The sequence below is a fragment of the Anoplopoma fimbria genome, chromosome 13 (genome assembly GCF_027596085.1).
Source record: "Anoplopoma fimbria isolate UVic2021 breed Golden Eagle Sablefish chromosome 13, Afim_UVic_2022, whole genome shotgun sequence".
In the NCBI taxonomy this organism is placed as follows: domain Eukaryota; kingdom Metazoa; phylum Chordata; class Actinopteri; order Perciformes; family Anoplopomatidae; genus Anoplopoma; species Anoplopoma fimbria.
In genome coordinates, this window is record NC_072461.1 from 15,272,017 (window position 1) to 15,290,062 (window position 18,046).

The following is an 18,046-nucleotide window of genomic DNA, read 5'->3' on the forward strand; positions in this document are numbered from 1 at the left end:
CTTGTGCATGATGCTGGTTCAGCGCTGAACAGATGCCAATGCAAAAAAAATCACAAAAGCATAGCGCCACCTACTGGCAAAAGGAAATTACAAGCTTTATACTTTGATGTACTGCTCCTAGCCAGTGAACCAGATCGACTTCAAATTGGTTAAGGACAGCCTTAAGACCTTGTTGATGCATCATCCTGAATATTGTTGGATTTCGTTGAACCCCGTTGCCGTGGCAACGCTTTGTTCGCCATGAAAAAGGAAGTTGATTTTTCTGTGGCTTGGGATGCTCATGAACTCATGGAACTTCTCACAAGTGTAATAGGTGATGTAAATAAATATTTCCTATCACATTCGTGCTTTGCCGTTTGAAATTGCCTCGACAGCGCCCCCTACAAATTTTCAAATGAGATGCCCCAGCGCTACGTTTGACCTAGATGCATGAAATTTGCTAGGCACATGTATCTCATGTGGCCTAAAAAAAAAGCCTCTTGGGACCATGCTCCAAACCAAACCGGAAGTCAGCCATTTTGATTTTTGTGTGCATTTTCATCACTTTTTCAGCTATTTACAGGTGCTACACTTTAACGAACTCCTCCCAGGGATTTCATCAGATCCACTTCAAATTTGGTCAGTACAATCTAAAGACCTTAGTGATTAAAAGTTATCAAAAGTTTGTTGTTTCGCGGAACGCCGTTACCGTGGCGACGCATTGTTCACCATGAAAACGAAGGTGTTTTTCAAGGTCTAAAAATACTTGAAACACAACCACACTTGGCACACACATTAAAAGTCCAAGATGTAGTTGCTTGATATGATTTTAATGCATCAGAGTGAAAAGTCGACTCGATAGCGCCCCCTACAAAATTTCGATTTTGAAAGTCCACGGCCCTCCGGCCGTATGTCCGATTGACTTGACTTGACACACATATCCAGTTCCATCTGCTCTACAAACCACGCACTCTAACTTTTAGTCTCCGCCTCCTAGATTTTCCGCCATTTCGAATTTTGTTAAAAACACATTTTTGCATACTCATCCTAAATGCCAAGACCTATTGCTTCCAAACTTTATCTGTGTTATCACAACATCATCAATAGTTATAAAAAGCTTGTTGATATGTCATTGCGTTTGCAAGATATGGAGCACTGAACATAATAGTGGCGTGGCTTTGTACAACAACACAATTAAATTGAAAACCGTTTGGCCTATGATCACGAAACTTGCAGAATATGTCGGCATCTCATCCTGTAACTGAAATTTTCATTCCGTTCATCCAATAGGGACCGCTACAGTAATTTTTAGGCATCTAACTATTGGACGCGGTGTCCGATTGTCGCAGGCATTTCGCCGCCTGTTGAGCCAGCGTCCCGCCAGCACCCCGACACGCATACAGTGCGAGGGCCTGATCATCGCTGCTTGCAGCTTTAATTCCATTTTATTACACATACCTTAATTTCTGAACTTATTTGTTTGGTTTTCTTTGTATGTATGGATTACTGGGGTTGTTACAGACATCTGGTGAAAATTTCATGTCAATAGCACCTTTAGAAATATATTTACTGAGAAAAATGGTAACGTTTTCAATACTTATTTTACCCGCTGTAAATGTATTTTTATGATTTTTTATCAGAGCTCCAGATATTTTCTGTTGAGAGTTATGGATCACTGCGCTGAGTAACACTGACAAAATGTATCATCTCTAAGAGTTACTTTAGGTTTTTTACTCAATTATAATTGAGTCTTGAAACCATTGTATGTTCCATTGAATGATACGATTAACTAATTTATGATCTAGAGATAGAATCTGGAGTTACTATACGTAGCTAACATTCTATTTTTTTATGGGTTTCGACCTTTCAAGAGCTGTTGCTATGGGGTTAAGGGAAAACTAAATAGGTTATTCAGAATCTAAATTCTCGATATTGGATCCAACATTAGGTGGTTAACAGTATTGAAACAATACTCGGTTCAATATTATCACTTTACAACTTACTTCAACCTTACAATAGTTCACTATTCACTGTATCAGGAATAACAACATCACTTTTAAACAAAGCACAATAATATGAATACTCTGTTTACTCACTTAAACCAGTGAGGGTTATAACTCAGTCCTTCCTCAGGCACAGGAAATGCTTTTGAAGAAGATGGTTAGTGTCTTCAAGTCAAGTCAATGAAAATGGTAAAGTCAGAGTCTGTAATCTGGGGTAGTGCAAGTGGTGCTGAGTGTAAGAGTGATGTTGGCCTTGGCAGTTAATGATGTTAACACTACCGCCGTGGCAGGAGAGGGGTAAGATTGGCAGTTATGGCTCTTTGCTCTTTAAATCCGAGATCTTCAATCCAGTGATCTAGAAGTCTCATCTGGGTAGGCTCGCCATCAACTTCAAAATCGATTAAAAAAAAAACTTGACTTTTTCAATCGTTCCTTAAACAAAGGCTCCAAAAGTTCAAACACTTTCCTGCATTTCACTTTGTTTGAAATTCTGAAACACAATTCACACTTTTTCTTACATTAGACTCACAAGTTCCAGAATTAATTCTCTTGAATCATTGAAAAAACACAAAACATTACAAGCTGCAAAAGATACCTGGAATTGGCAGCACCCGTCCACACAAACGAACACACATGAAAACACTTACTGAACGCAAATCAGTCTAAACCTAGATGACAAGAATAAAGAAGGAGACAAGGGATGATATTGCTTGAGATGTGGATGAGGTGTCGTGGCAAGACCCTATGGAGGGTTGGAACCAACACCATCATATAATTTTTTTGTTTAACATTGCTTTACATTGTCATTTTTCTGTTATTCTTTTTCTTTAGTCCGTTTACAGTTACAACTTCTAGTTTTTACTTTACTGTTATTCTACTGCCCTTTGTCCTTTTTGTTTTTGTAAAATCCTGAAATGGCAACAAAAAAAATGTATATAAATGTTTTTTTTCTGAAGCATTTCTATTTTTGTGACCATTAAAATGTAAATAGATGTACTGTACCGGAACAATATTTCACAGAAGCCTGTGTGAGGAAATTTGAAATGTATAAATGTATACAATACTCAAGTACAGCAGAGAAGCAACGACAGAAATTGTCTTATTTGGCTTGAGGGTAATTAGCAAAAATCCACAATAAGTGTAGAAGCATTTAAAAAAACTGTAATTAAATGGACTTTCACCCAGGAGGAAGCTGTTCATGTCCTGTGTGAATCAAAAGTCAACATGCATTGAGTTATTTTACTTAATGTACATACCTACATTACTGAGTTAGTACGCACCTACATTAGTAAATAGCCACGTCATGTACTTAGGTAAGGAACATTACTTATTTAACCCGAACCACAATTCTTCCTTAAGAAGACCAAGTAGTTTTGTTGACTAAACCTAACCAAGTAGTTATGTTTCAAGGGTTTAAAACCGAAACCGTTTCACAACTTTTATTAGAAAAGTTGTGTCATTGGCAAACTACCTCTTCTGTCATTTAGGTATGACAAAGTGTTTGATAGTGTCACTTTTCTTCGGGAGGCAGTCTCTAATATTGATGTACAGGCGAGTTCGTGGTGTATTTCACACACCAAAGGAGCCCTTTTTGATTGTCTTCCCTGTTCCCAAAAGAATCTGTGTACACGCTTTTAGGAATAATTTAATCCAAACTGATGATCAAACATGCTGTAAACTGTAGAGACAGTTTATCCAGATTACTGGTAAATGAAAGTTGACCCAGATTGATGTGGTTAATTATCTGACTGCTCCTGTTAAGTGATGTCACCACATGCCAGATCTCAGCAACTGATGTAGTGAATATTATTTTATTACAAGCTAAAAGGTACAAGGTAAATGTATTGTCATTGTACAACAGGGTTGCACAATGAAATACAGTTATAAATTACAAAAATGACATGTTTCCGTAGTGTAGTGGTTATCACGTTCGCCTAACACGCGAAAGGTCCCTGGTTCGAGACCGGGCGGAAACATTGTTTGCTTGGGGCGGCTGTGGCACATGAGGTAGAGCGCTTGTCCCGTAACCACAAGGTTGGTGGTTCAAACCCCTCTACCGGCAACATGCCGAGGTGTCCTTGAGCAAGACACCTAACCCCAAGTTGCTCCCCGGGCGCTTCATTGCAGCCCACTGCTCCTCCGGGATGGGTTAAATGCAGAGAAATAATTTCCCCATTGTGGGACTAATAAAGGATTGATTATTATTATTATTATTATTAAAAACAAAACTATATTATATGGTGGAAGGTTGACAATGAATTTAGGAGTCTCAAAGCCTGAGGAAAGAAGCTGCTCTTAAGTCTGTTGATAAGGCAGCTGACACTTCTGCAACACTTGCCAGATGACAGCAGGGTTAACAGGCTGTAGCTGTGTTGTGCATTGTCTTTTAATATCCTTTGGACTCTTCTCAGGCACCTCTTGTCACCGATGTCAGTGATGCTCGGAATGGATGCCAATGATCTTCTGGGTAGTTTAAATCACCCTCTCTAGAGCCATCCTATCCGAAGCCGTGCACATCCACTCCCTATTATCACAAGTTATTATGAAGGGTGACCACAACCAGAACCACAGTTATTTCAGGCTGGTGTCATCCAGCATTTTTTGCTACACCATGAAAAATAATGCACCTTAATTCGTAGGTATCTCACAAAATAATTTTGTATGTTATGCACGTAAAGGAAGTAAAGACACCTCATAAGCTAATACAGGGTTGGTGAGAGGTGAGTCTGATGGATCTTACAAACAGCGATCTTTTATCCAGGAGATCGTTGTTTGCTCCTCATGAGAAACGAGAACTCAGCATTTATTTATTTGTCATTTAACTTGCATAATTGAGCAACAGCACTTCCGGAGATATTTTAACCAAAATGACAATCTTTTCCTTAACCTAACTAAGTAGTTTTTTTGCCTAAATCTCATTAAGTATTTCACTTTCTATCCTAAACTTTACCAAGTTAAGATATCATATGAACCGGGGAAATAGTGAATATCTATGACATATTATTTGTGAATAAGGCACAATAAGACATGACATTTTACAAAGATAATTTTCTTATTGCATACTTAACTCTGGATATGAGACTTCCAGTGTATAGCTGATACAACTGACCCTTTCCTCTGTCTGTCTGTCTGTCTGTCTGTCTGTCTGTCTGTCTGTCTGTCTGTCTTTCTCCAACAGTCTGAAGAATCAGATATGTGTGCAGTGAGCGTGGGCAGAAGATAAATACCAACTGTTGGATTGATGTCAGACAAGCTATGGTCAGCTTGCCCTGCTTTTTCTGCCTCTGCCCTGCTTTTGCTCTCCTCCACACTATTTCAATTTCTCTCTCGTCTATCTTTCCCTCTGTTTCAGCTGCCCTGACGAGGAGGGGAAAAAAATTAGATTTGTGTAACACTCCAGCACAGCATCCACTCTGACACCTGTCGATATACAGTTTAAAACTGTTTCTCCACTCTTGAATCATTGACCTTTGTCATTCAACGGCAGCTGTGGTTTTTATCCACTGACAATCTGAGCGCATTAATGTGAAACTGATACTCAGCTGCTTTGCTACAATTGCATGGATTGAATAACAATTATCTTTTTTTTTACTTTTCTCAAATGAAACAGAGCATATATTTATTTGAACTTAAAAGGAAAATATATGTACCCTACTTAGCAGCATGGGCTTTAACTATGTGTCAATCATTCTCTTTGCCCTCATATTTTGTATGCTACATGCAGTGCAACTCACCATTAAGCTTTAATTGCACACATGCTTGCAGTGGAGCTAAATCCCCTTGTGTCTTAAAGAGGTTGATGGCAATAATGACACAGGTCAAACACTTACAATATGTTGTTATGGTATTATCTTCTACAAGCTTAGCACTGTTTAAAAGGTTCTTTGTCTGTTATCGATATTCCGTCTTTATCCCGAAAAATTGTATTTTGACTTTATTCTTAACATTCAAACTTTATTTTCATTTGACTTTATTCTTGAAATGGTATCTTGACTATATTCTTAACATTTTGACTTTTTTCTTGAAATGGTATTTCTACTTTCAACTTTCTTCTCAACATTTCAACTTCATCCTCAAAATGGTATTTCAAGTTATTCTCAACATTTCGACTTTTTCTCCAAATGCAAAATAAATGTATAAACAAAACTTGATATACCGCCACTGATATATATTTTCCCTATGTCAGGCTCTTTTACTGAAAGTTCAACCTTGTTATCCCAAAAAACTAAACAAAACTTATCTTCACTGGGGCAGTGCCAACCTTGATTTTACCACCAACAAAAGTGGTTTAGATAATTTTGCTAAATTGCAGGCTGACACCTAATTGTTCTTGCCCCAAATTTATTGTAGCAATTGCAGCTCCTGGATTTCTGAAATTACTTTGATGAGGATATTGTTATCAACAAAAATGATGCCCCATGCTACAAAAATAAGACCCCCATTTAGATAAACCCGAAAAAAAGATTTCCCCCGATCTAAACACAAATTAAATTTTTTTGGTAGAACTCTCTGCGATTACCATGTCTAAAATACTACATGAACATACATACAATAGGTTACAATATGCTAACAATTATAGTTAGAAGCACAGCATTTTTATTGACCTAAAAGGTCATGTATCATAATAATTTGTCTAGTTTAAAGTTCAAGTCAAGTTTGTCTATAATGCATCAAAGACATGCATGTCATAGAAAGTGTTACGAAATGTTTTTTTTGCTGTGTAATGCAGCATACACAGTCTACTGTATGTGGTCAGGGTTATATGCGTCTAAATATTTAATCAGGTTAATATGCTTTCATTTAAGTATGGTTTTCATCTCAGGGAGGTTTAACTGTTTGCTTTAGTGAAATTTAATACTTCTGTTGAGAGTTGTACAATGACGTACCAAGTTTGGCTGTGTTTCTCATGTCATGTAGCAAACTTCTTTCTCACATGTCATTGTGAATTTAAAGATGTTGACTTTAAATGTAAAAAAATGTGGATCAGATAACTTTGTAATTGCTATCTGTTTACACTTAGTGATTTCTACTACTGTTTTTTCATTGCTGTGTCAACTCCAGAACTGCGTTGGATCAAAATGTTTGTTGCGTGTGGCCATGACTCACTCAGACATTCAATCACTGTGCTGTGCCTAAACCCCCATGTCTTTGCTTCCTCATCAGGCTGGCACTCAGGCTGACACACCTGCAGCAAATCTGAGATCGCTACCGCCCAATTACCAGCCTGCTGTATAAAGCCAGCAAAGTCAGTTGCTTGGGGAGGACAGACCCGGCAACACCTTTGTCCCACAGTGCGAGTTGTTAAATAGCCTTTTCTTTCTATAATCTTTGATCTAGGCCTGGGGATGGCCGGCGGTCCTACTTTTCCGTTTAGTTCTTAGTTTATAAGTTGGTTTTGTCAGGCAGGGAGGGGGGCCAGCCTCGACGTCCCTATAGGGGGTGGCCTGGTCCCCCCTCCATTTTGCTGAGTTTGTCCGGCATCCCCAGGTCCCTTTTGGTTTGCAGACTTCTTTATTTGGTAAAGTATTCATACTGCATTTCAGCTATGGTTTCATTTGGTTAATAAAACCCGTTAAAACATCTTATTTCATGGTGTCCTTCCTTTATGTTGGGGTCTCCAGTTCGAGCCACTGGGTATCTTATTCAGTTGTTTGGAGGCCGTAACAATGTTGTTCAAGCACCTTTGGAGAGACTTCTTAGTTTATTGACAGCTGAAATCACTTGAACACAAAGCGGGAGATTAGTATTGTAGTGAAAGAGTAAGAAATCAAAAAACATCATGGACTGAAAACAAACTGTTGCTGGCTGATGTCAGAGCCTCCAGCTAATGTGTTTTTGAAAATAAGAAGTGCAGGAATGATTTGTTATTGCAAGTGAAAAAGAAAAAATCTCTACTGAAATACTTTGCTCAGCATGAGTAATAACATTTCTGTCCAAAGGTTGCTTTGGATAAGCCGATTGTCCTTCATCACAGGAAGTCCACAGCTCATACACCCTCTAGTCCCCTTGTTCTCTGGGTTATGTGGTCTATTGTGTCTGAGACCAGAATAAAAGACACATGCAACTACACAAACTCTGCTTTGTTTTGTGATGTTTTTATTTTATTGTTTTTAACAATAATAATAGTAATGTCTGTATGTCTTTAAAGTAAGTTATTATAATTTCATGTAGTTCATTTTTTAACATGTTACACACCAACTTCAAGAAATAAAAGCAGAAATGTATTTAACATTACTTCACATCACAACCATCAAGGCTGCACAGTTCTCTTAATTTATTGTTTTAATGACATTAAATATTTGTTTAAGTGCCCAGTCTTGATAGGCTCATATCACCAAAATATTTTAGCAGTTTAATTACTCATAACCTTAGCTCCTGAAATAAAACCTGCCACAGTTAAGGATTTTACATATGACGTTGAAACTCATTTTACCTCGCTTGTCATTGAAAAAAACTTTTTCAGACTGGACAGAAACGAAAATAAAACACATCAAAAATGCTTTTTGTTAGTTTTTCCTCTGTTCCAACAATCCCCAACTCTGGTTTAAGAGTGTGAAAAACAGACGGAATAAGAAACACATATAAAAAATAAGTAATCAAAGTAACATTTTCACTGGCCTTTATGCTGCTTTCTACTGTTCACTTACCTCGTTTTCTGGCATGTTTGAAGAATGTGACACATGTAATGGAAAATTATATTAGTGTATGTTGGAAGTATATAGTGTAAAGGTTTTGAATGAAATGTACTATGATGTGAAGATTTTACTCTAAAGGTTTTGAATGAAATGTACTATGATGTGTATTCTAAAGGTCGAGAACCTCGTCTCTCTGTATGTTAAGTTACACTGTGTGGAGACGCTCCTTATGTCCCTTCATTCATGCCCCCACCTTTTGGCCCTCTCACACCTTGGTCCCTCCTCCAAACCTGAGACTCATACCCACCTTTTGATCTTCTTCCTCTCCTGTGTTTTTCTACCTCTTCTTTGATATTCATGCACCCCTTTTGTTCTTCATACCCCCCTCCTTCACCCATTCATTGTCAGGAGATACAAAATAATTGTAGTATTGTACAGTGTATTGCACATAGTTTTATATTACACAGATTTATATAGTTGTTTTTTAGTGATGTGTGGTCTACTGGGAGCAGAGATGGTTGTGCAGCCTGACAGTGGCAGGAAGGAAGGACCTGCTGTACCTCTCCTTCACACACTGGGGGTGGAGCAGCCGGTGGCTGAAGGAGCTGCACAGAGCTGCCAGAGTGTCCTGCATGGTGTGGGAGGTGTTGTCCATCAGGGATGATAGCTTAGCCATCATCTTCCTGTCTCCCACCACTTCAACTGGATCTAGTGGACACTCCAGGACACAGCTGGCCTTCTTAACCAGTTTGTTAAGTCTCTTCCTGTCGGCTGTTGCGATACTGCTGCTCCAGCAGACCACTCCATAGAAGATGGCTGATGCCACCACAGAGTCAAAAAAGGTCCTCAGTAGTGCTCCCTGCACTCCAAAAGACCTCAGTCTCCTCAGCAGTTAGAGTCTGCTCTGACCCTTTTTGTAAATTGCATTTGCATAGAAGAATGCGTCGCCACGGTAACAGCGTTCCATGAAACAACAAACTTTTGATAACTTTTAATCACTAAGGTCTTTAGACTGTACTGACCAAATTTGAAGTTGAACTGATGAATTCCCTAGGAAGAGTTCGTTAAAGTATAGCACCTGTAAATGGCCGAAAAAGTGGTGAAAATTCAGACAAAAATCTAAATGGCCAACTTCCAGTTGGGTTTAGAGCACGGCTCCAAGAGACTTTATTTTAAGTCTACATGTGATACATGTGCCTACCAAATTTCATACATCTAGGTAAAACGTACTGCGAGGGCTGCTTCGTCCAACTTTTGTAGGGGGCGCTATTGAGCCGACTTGCCACTCTGATGCATTAAAATCAGATCAGGTAACTAGATTTAGGACTTTTAATGTGTGCCAAGTGTGGTTATGTTTCAAGCATTTTTAGACTGTTAAACCACAGTGAGGGGTTCAAAGAGGGCAAACTGGATTCAAAAGTTTCAGAGACCAAAAACAAAAACTAGCTCCGACAAACAACCATCCAGGCAGACAAACTATACAAAGCACCAAACTGAGGATAAATGTACAGTCAGATTTTTCACTAAACACGTGATACCCATGTTTTCTGAAGGTCTCGCTGTCGGTCAGGGCAGAAAGAGCAGGTAGGGGTGCAGACCAGCTCTGCTCCGGGAGATGATCACTGGACTTTGTCGTGCCTCTGCCGCTGAATCTTATTCAGCATCGCCTGCATCCTCTTCAGCTGCAGACAAAGAGGACGTTTGGTTTAACTCATGAAAACATCCTGAAACTGATGCTGCTGTGTGTTTGATCCTAAAATAGATTTGAGATCATAAAGACTCTGACTTAAATACAAAAATCACTGCTGTGTGCAAACGGCTTACCAATAATTCTGAAATACTGAACTACATACATGACGTCATTCAGGATGTTATTGATGAAAAGTTGGATTTTAGACCAAAATAATATGAACAAACGTCTCACATAATGAGAGACAGAATAGAGCAATATACTTTGAAATTGGGAAAGTATGGTATTGTGTGGAAAATTAACTATTAATACATGTAGGTTGTAGTAAAAAATTGTCTGGATTACTGAGTGTATTTCAATCAGGAGAGACCATTCAAATGAGGAAAAGATAATCGTTTATTATTAACAGATGATATGTGATGATAAAGTCTTGACAGAGTCTTTGGCGCTTGGACTCTACGGGGAGATTTATTATCGAGGGGTGTCTGCCCTAAGCAGCAGCAAGAAAAATCCCTCCTGTGGAGTCCAGACACTGATGGTGGTGGTGGCTGATGAGGCTGATGGAATGATGAGTTGATGAAGCTGATGAATCTGCGAAGATTGGGTGGAGGGGCGCGTAGCAGCAGCATGAACATACTGAAGGTGGAGAGACAGTCATATTTAAAAGAGACAGCAGCAAGATGATAGGCTAACCATGTAATGATGTCGCTGTGCTATTGGATTGAGGAGACCAGCTGATCTAAACAGCTGATATCATGATTGACACCCCTGAACAATGACAGCAAGGAAAACACGAGTGAGCATGTGTGAGGAGAGAATGGCAGATGTATGAGAAACACTACAAGACTATGTAACGGGTGTGGTAAGGACCCAGAAGCAGTACGACGGACACAAGGAATCGTTGAACAAGGCTTTATTTCAGGCAAAGAATATAGCAGGTGAATAGTCTCTGATCAATTCACATGGAACAATCCGCTCGGTAGAAAGCCAAGCCGTAGAAGGCAGACGGAAACCAGAGAAAGCCGAGGCTAATTTCGTGGTCGGGGACAGAAGGTTATGGCGTGTTACCGGGGCAGAGGAAAGACAGGAGTCTCGTAGTCGGAGAAGGAAGGCGAAGTCGTTTACCGGGGCAGAGGCAAGGAGAAGTCCGATCAGGCAGGGTGGGTAACAGGGAATCAATCGAAGGGTAAACGCGGGAAAGTCTGGCATAATGCGGAGAACGATCAGGCAACGGGTGAGTGAGTGACTGGAGTTTAAATACAGAGGTGAGTAGGTACATCAGAATGAGCAGGTGAGAGTGATTAAATCGATGAGGTGGGTGTGGCAGACAGGTGCACTGAATGAACTGATTAGGTGAGTGAGAAGTAGAGTGACAGGAGAGAATGGGCAGAGCTGTGACAGGCAGGTGAGGTGGGAGTGGCTGAGAGGTGAGTGTGAGACTGAGTGACAGGAGTGTATGGGAGCAGAAACTGTGACAGACTAAGCATACTTAGCTGCTTGGCGTTTCCCCGGCTTGACTTCGCTGTGTGAGTCGACTCGTGCCTCGTTTCCTGCTGGTTGTACGATCTCCCGCCGGCAAACAGTGAGTTTCCCTGTTGTCGGTTTCCGTCATCTGTGAACTGTTTCGTGAGCGAATTCGCCAGCCGAATTCGTCACCTGTCCGATCATCTGGGTTTCCGGACCACAGAGACCCTGTATCGCTCCGCCATTTGTGACTGTGTTTATTATTACCTGTCTGCTGGTGATTCCCTGTGCTTTAAGAATAAAGCTCATACCAACTATTCCTTGTGTCGTACTGCATTTGGGTCTTAATACACCCGTTACACCACCTGCCCATCAGGACTAACCAATTCACACTCATTCATTCAACGTCCTACTGTTCTTGCATTTTTCATAGAACTGAATTTAATCAATCAATTAAATCAGCAGTCACCCACAACAGATATTATTGATAGTAGCCACATAAATGACATATGTAAGGGGCTGTGTGGGCTGTTTGTGCAACAAAATATATTCATTGTGCTTTGAAATAATTTGTGAAGCACTGGTCTCAGAGATTGTTCTGCATTAAAAACTATACTTTTTTTCAGTTTCATATGTGATGGAGAGGAGGGGAGGAATTTGAACAGTGTTTACGATCAGCAACATATTATACTTTTGACTTATTAACAAACATACTAAGTTTGACCCAAATCACAATATTTTCCATGACCTAACAAAGTAGTTTTTTCTGCCTAAACCTTACCAAGTTATTGTGAAGGAATTTTCCTTTTCGTATGTTAAACTTCCATCATGTAGGTTAAAGGTAACTTAAGACAGGGCTTCACAGGTCAGGTCAACTGTCTGTCTCTCTTTGCCTGTCTCACTCTATGTGCCTGATAAGCCGAGCAGGCTCTGGCAGCTGGTAGGCCAAGGTCAGCTAGAAACCTTCTGTATTCGGTTTAGACTCAACAGGCTGGCGTCTGGTTGGAGACGCTGAATAAGAGAGACAATACAGAGGCTATGTTGTTGCTAACACAGCAAAGGTAGATGTATTTCCTTGTTTAGATCTTATATCCAATAGAATCCTCACACATGCCAGGCTGATTTAGAAATAACCCTATTTGGATATAGCAGAACTTAGCTGGTCTGGGGAGGTTTAAATACTGTGCTCCAGGACCCCATCTTCAGTTGGGTAGCAGTACGCTGTGATTCACACGTGGTGTTTGCCTATTCTCCTCGATCGAGCAACAATAAATGTTACTGTTAAGACATCTGGGTCTGCCGAAACTTCTTCTCTTTTGAGGGAACTAGCTCAAAGATTTCCAGCACAGTTATATCCTGTCAACACTGAAGAATATTTGAAAAGACAGTGTATGAAAAGATGAAAATTGACATGTACAGAACTGGCACTAGAGGGGTACCTAGAGCGTCATAGTTTGCCGAAGCTGCCGTATTTGACAAGTTGGTAGAGAGTTGTTTCGTATGACAAATACTGTGGTAGAGCAGGGTCGTCTTTGGGTAAGACAATAAACCCAGAATTGTTCCCGCAAGCTGTGTCCGAGGTGTATGACTGGGTATGAATGATAAGATTAGATCCTGATGGGCAGATGGCATCTTGCGTGGTATTATATACTTGCATTTGTGTATGAATGTGTGAATGGGTGAATTATGACATGTAGTATTAAGAAGCTTTTAATGTTCGAAAGACTAGGAAAGGGCTATACAAGTACAGTCCATTTACCATCATAAAAAACCCAGATTGTTATTTTTATACTATTTGTTGCTGGCATTTTTCTGCTGTAGCCATTCAGAGTATTTGCATAAAAAGTCACATAAGTAGCTCTTTCACTTTTGCTTTGCTGACAGAGCAGCAACTTCGGATTGTGTTTGCTGCCCTTAGTTGTTAATTAACTTGAGAGAACTATGGGATGGTGTATTATGAAAATGGACTTGCCACTTGTCATCAGTAAAATGTGCAAAATTGCAGAAAAACCAAAAGGCATTAGTTTAACCATGAAACACCAGATTAGTCAATAGAAAACCAGGATGATAATATATCACACGATGCATTTTCTTCATCCTATCATTGTGGAATCTTATCCACATGACACACTGTCCACTTAGTTTTCTACAGATGATTAGACTCATATTGATATATCTACATGTCATCAAATAAATTGAATACGATTCATGAAATCCAATATATCGTTAACCCTTTGTTACTCAAGCCATAACTGATTAAGCTCAATTAAACTGTTACATGTGAATCAGTTTTTTCAATTATGAGCCCGATTGAACTTAAGATTCATCTTCACCAAGTAGACATCACAGGCTCCTTCATGTATTTGTGCTTTTCTATCTTTAAGGTAACTCATAATTACTTTGATATTTCTAAGTAAGAGACATGTCAATCATTGCTGTGAGTCAGTGTTTCCTCTCTTAGCTCTGTCCTTGCGCAGTAACCATGGCCTAATAAATCACACATTCAGCCTATTTTATAATGTGTATCTGCAGTTATGTCTTAGCCAAGACTAATGTCACAGTCATGTTGTTACACTTGGTTGTTGGTTGGCAACTGTGAAATCAAGCGGGTAAATTGAAAGCTTGTGTAAATAAAGCTCAAAGAAGTGCTGATACATCTCAGCCCTCAGCACAGTCGGAAATGATTAAACTGAGCTGACCAAAGAACTAAAACCAGTATGTGCAGTTTTTTATTTTTTACATTTAAACCTGAATCCATCCTCCAGTTATATTTTGCTATCTTGTCAGAGGGTAATTTCATGAAGCATTAATGAAGACCAGAGGAAGGCAGGAGATATTTCTGAGACGATTTCTCAGCGTTGTAAAGGAGGTGATGTGTAGAAGAAAAAAAAAAGAAACACCAGCTGTGATGCTCAAGGACATTCACTGCCGTGGAAAAGCTGGAAAACTGATCTTTAAGTGATATTGGACAGCTTCCAGGCTTTATTAAGGTGAAGTGATCAAATCATAGCTTCTAATCTCTCACCAAAGGCATTCATTCATTCATTCATTTTCTGTAACCTGCTTATCCAGTTAAGGGTCGCAGGGGTGCTGGTGCCGATCTCAGCTGTCAATGGGCGAAGGCAGGGTACACCCTGGACAGGTCGCCAGTCTGTCGCAGGGCTGACATACAAACAACTACTCATGCTCACATTCACACCTTCGGGCAATTTAGAGTCTTCAATTTAGAGTCCTCTTGTTGCTCCTCTCCCCACTCCTACAAAACATAGCGGGTAAAATAAGTATTGAACACGTCACCATTTTTCTCAGTAAATATATTTCTAAAGGTGCTATTGACATGAAATTTTCACCAGATGTCGGTAACAACCCAAGTAACCCATACATACAAAGAAAACCAAACAAATAAGTTCAGAAATTAGGTGATGTGTAATCAAATGGAATGACACAGGGAAAAAGTATTGAACACATGAAGAAAGGGAGGTGCAAAAAGGCATGGAAAGCCAAGACACCAGCTGAAATCTATCAGTAATTAGAAAGCAATCCTGCCCCTTAATATCAGCTGGTTCAGTCCCAACTGATGGCCTATAAAACGGTGTCTCATTACCAAGGTGTCACACAAGAAACATCTCATGATGGGTAAAAGCAAAGAGCTCTCTCAAGACCTTCGCAACCTTATTGTTGCAAAACATACTGATGGCATTGGTTACAGAAGGATTTCTAAACTTCTGAATGTTCCGGTGAGCACTGTTGGGGCTATAATCCGGAAGTGGAAAGAACATAATTTCACCATAAACCGGCCACGACCAGGTGCAATTTCTGACAGAGGAGTGAAAAGAATTATCAGAAGAGCCAAGGACTACTTACATTACATTTACATTACATTACATTACATTACATACACTACTTGTGGAGAGCTTCAGAAAGACCTGGAATTAGCAGGTACAATTGTTTCAAAGAAAACAATAAGTAAGACTCCATTGCTGAAGAAAAAGCATGTTGAAGCTCGTTCAAAGTTTGCTGCACAACATTTAGATGAGCCTGTGAAATACTGGCAGAATATAGTCTGGTCAGATGAGACCAGAATTTAACTCTTTGGATGCCATAATACACACCATGTTTGGAGGTCAAATGGCACTGCACATCACCCCAAAAACACCATACCAACAGTTAAGTTTGGAGGTCGGAACATCATGGTGTGGGGCTGTTTTTCAGCATACGGCACTGGCAAACTTCATATAATTGAAGGAAGGATGAATGGAAAAATGTACCGAGACATTCTTGATAAACATTTGCTGCCATCTACCAGGATGATGAAGCTGAAACGAGGGCGGACATTTAAGCAAGTGTTGAGTGGAAAACAAGAGAGACTTCTACACCAGATTCGTCTTAAAACAAATGTGACATTTATTGTAGGATAACAGGAGTATATCGCCCAGCAGTTATTCGTGCACGGGCCTAGCAGTACTGAGAAGTTCAGCAACTAAAAGGCGCTTATACAGAGTGCGCATCATGTTATATAGGTTTTATGAGTTGAATATGATAGGTCCAAAAAAGAGAGAGGCGGCTCTTGGTTTAGACTTTTAAACCTACTGAGGGTCTCATCAGTTGGTCGTAAAAAAAGGGCCTCTGTTATCTGGTTTCTCTGTAGTAAAAGCACATTCCTTCTTTAAGTGTCTCTGTTCTTTTCCATCGTACGGCCAGGCACTAGAATGCCCTGTCCGGAGTATTTGACCTTCTAAGAGAACTCATAATCATTTACCGCAATGTGCACAGTGATAGTGTGATGTGAAAGCATAGACAAAATATACTGTGTTTGAGATTTGTATGTGTGCATTTATACATATGAATGTAATATTTACATGACACAAGACAATGATCCCAAACACACAGTCAAGGAAACTCTCACTTGGTTTCAGAGAAAGAAAATAAAGCTGCTAGAATGGCCCAGCCAATCACCTGACTTGAATCCAATAGAAAATCTATGGAAAGAACTAAAGATCAGAGTTCATAGAAGAGGCCCACGGAACCTTCAAGATTTGAAGACTGTTTGTGTGGAAGAATGGGCCAAAATGACACCTGAGCAATGCATGTGACTAGTTTCTCCATACAGGAGGCGTCTTGAAGCTGTCATTACCAACAAAGGCTTTTGTACGAAGTATTAATTAAATTTCAGTAAGCGTGTTCAATACTTTTTCCCTGTGTCATTCCATTTGATTACACATCACCTAATTTCTGAACTTATTTGTTTGGTTTTCTTTGTATGGATGGATTACTTGGGTTGTTACCGACATCTGGTGAAGATGATTCATGTCAATAGCACCTTTAGAAATATATTTACTGAGAAAAATGGTGACTTATGTTACAGGTCTCAGTGCTAGAGAGCCTGTGTGCAGATGATGTGTGCCTGTGAAAACAGGAATAAATGAAGAAGCAGGCAGTTCTGTGGCGTCTTCATTGGTAGTTTTCCCGGGCTATCTTTATTACATATTTCTTTCAAGTGCATTGTCTTACACAAAATCACATAAATGTACAACAACTTAAATAAGCAACATTCACACATTCATATATTCACTATCCCACTTAATCACTCCATCCAGTTAATTTAGCTGGGACAACTGGGCATAAAACCCTCTCTAACCGTTCCACAACAGCAAAACTGGACCCACAGCTACTGTGGTGTAGGTGACGACACGGATCTTTAACAATGGCGGCGCCGCTCTAACAATACGACGAACGAGCGCTAACACAGGCTAACAAACAGGCACAACACTAATATACATCTTTCGGTCACATTTAACCAACATACTCAGTGTGACACAACTCATTGAACATACAGATTTATATCACTTAATTATTTACAAATATTATGATGTGCAGGAGCCAGAAAACCCAGGGGAATGTACTGCTATTCTATCATTTAGCTAAGCTAACGTTAGCATCCGACAGTCAGTCTTAATACCGAACTCACGTTGCCTCTAAACAAATACATGAAACACAAATTTTAACAATTGTTCTATAAACATTTGTCTCTATTTAAATCGTGTTTATTTTGTATTTACATATATTACTAACCTGTGAAAACAGGAATAAATGAAGAAGCAGGCAGTTCTGTGGCGTCTTCATTGGTAGTTTTCCCGGGCTATGGGAAGACGTTGCGCGCGCACATACTAAACCACAGCGCTGCACTGCCACCTATTGGCCATAGGGTGAAATATACTTCTGAGGAAGTTAGTATAATAGATTATTCTATTTCATTGAATATTTTAACTAACAGT

General features: G+C 39.6%; 1 non-coding gene across 1 annotated transcript; it reads left to right on the plus strand.

The window, feature by feature from the left end:
• Positions 1-3,885: 3,885 nt before the first annotated feature.
• On the plus strand, positions 3,886-3,958 carry trnav-aac (transfer RNA valine (anticodon AAC)). Its single transcript has one exon. It is a non-coding gene; the product is annotated as a tRNA-Val (tRNA).
• Positions 3,959-18,046: the final 14,088 nt, after the last annotated feature.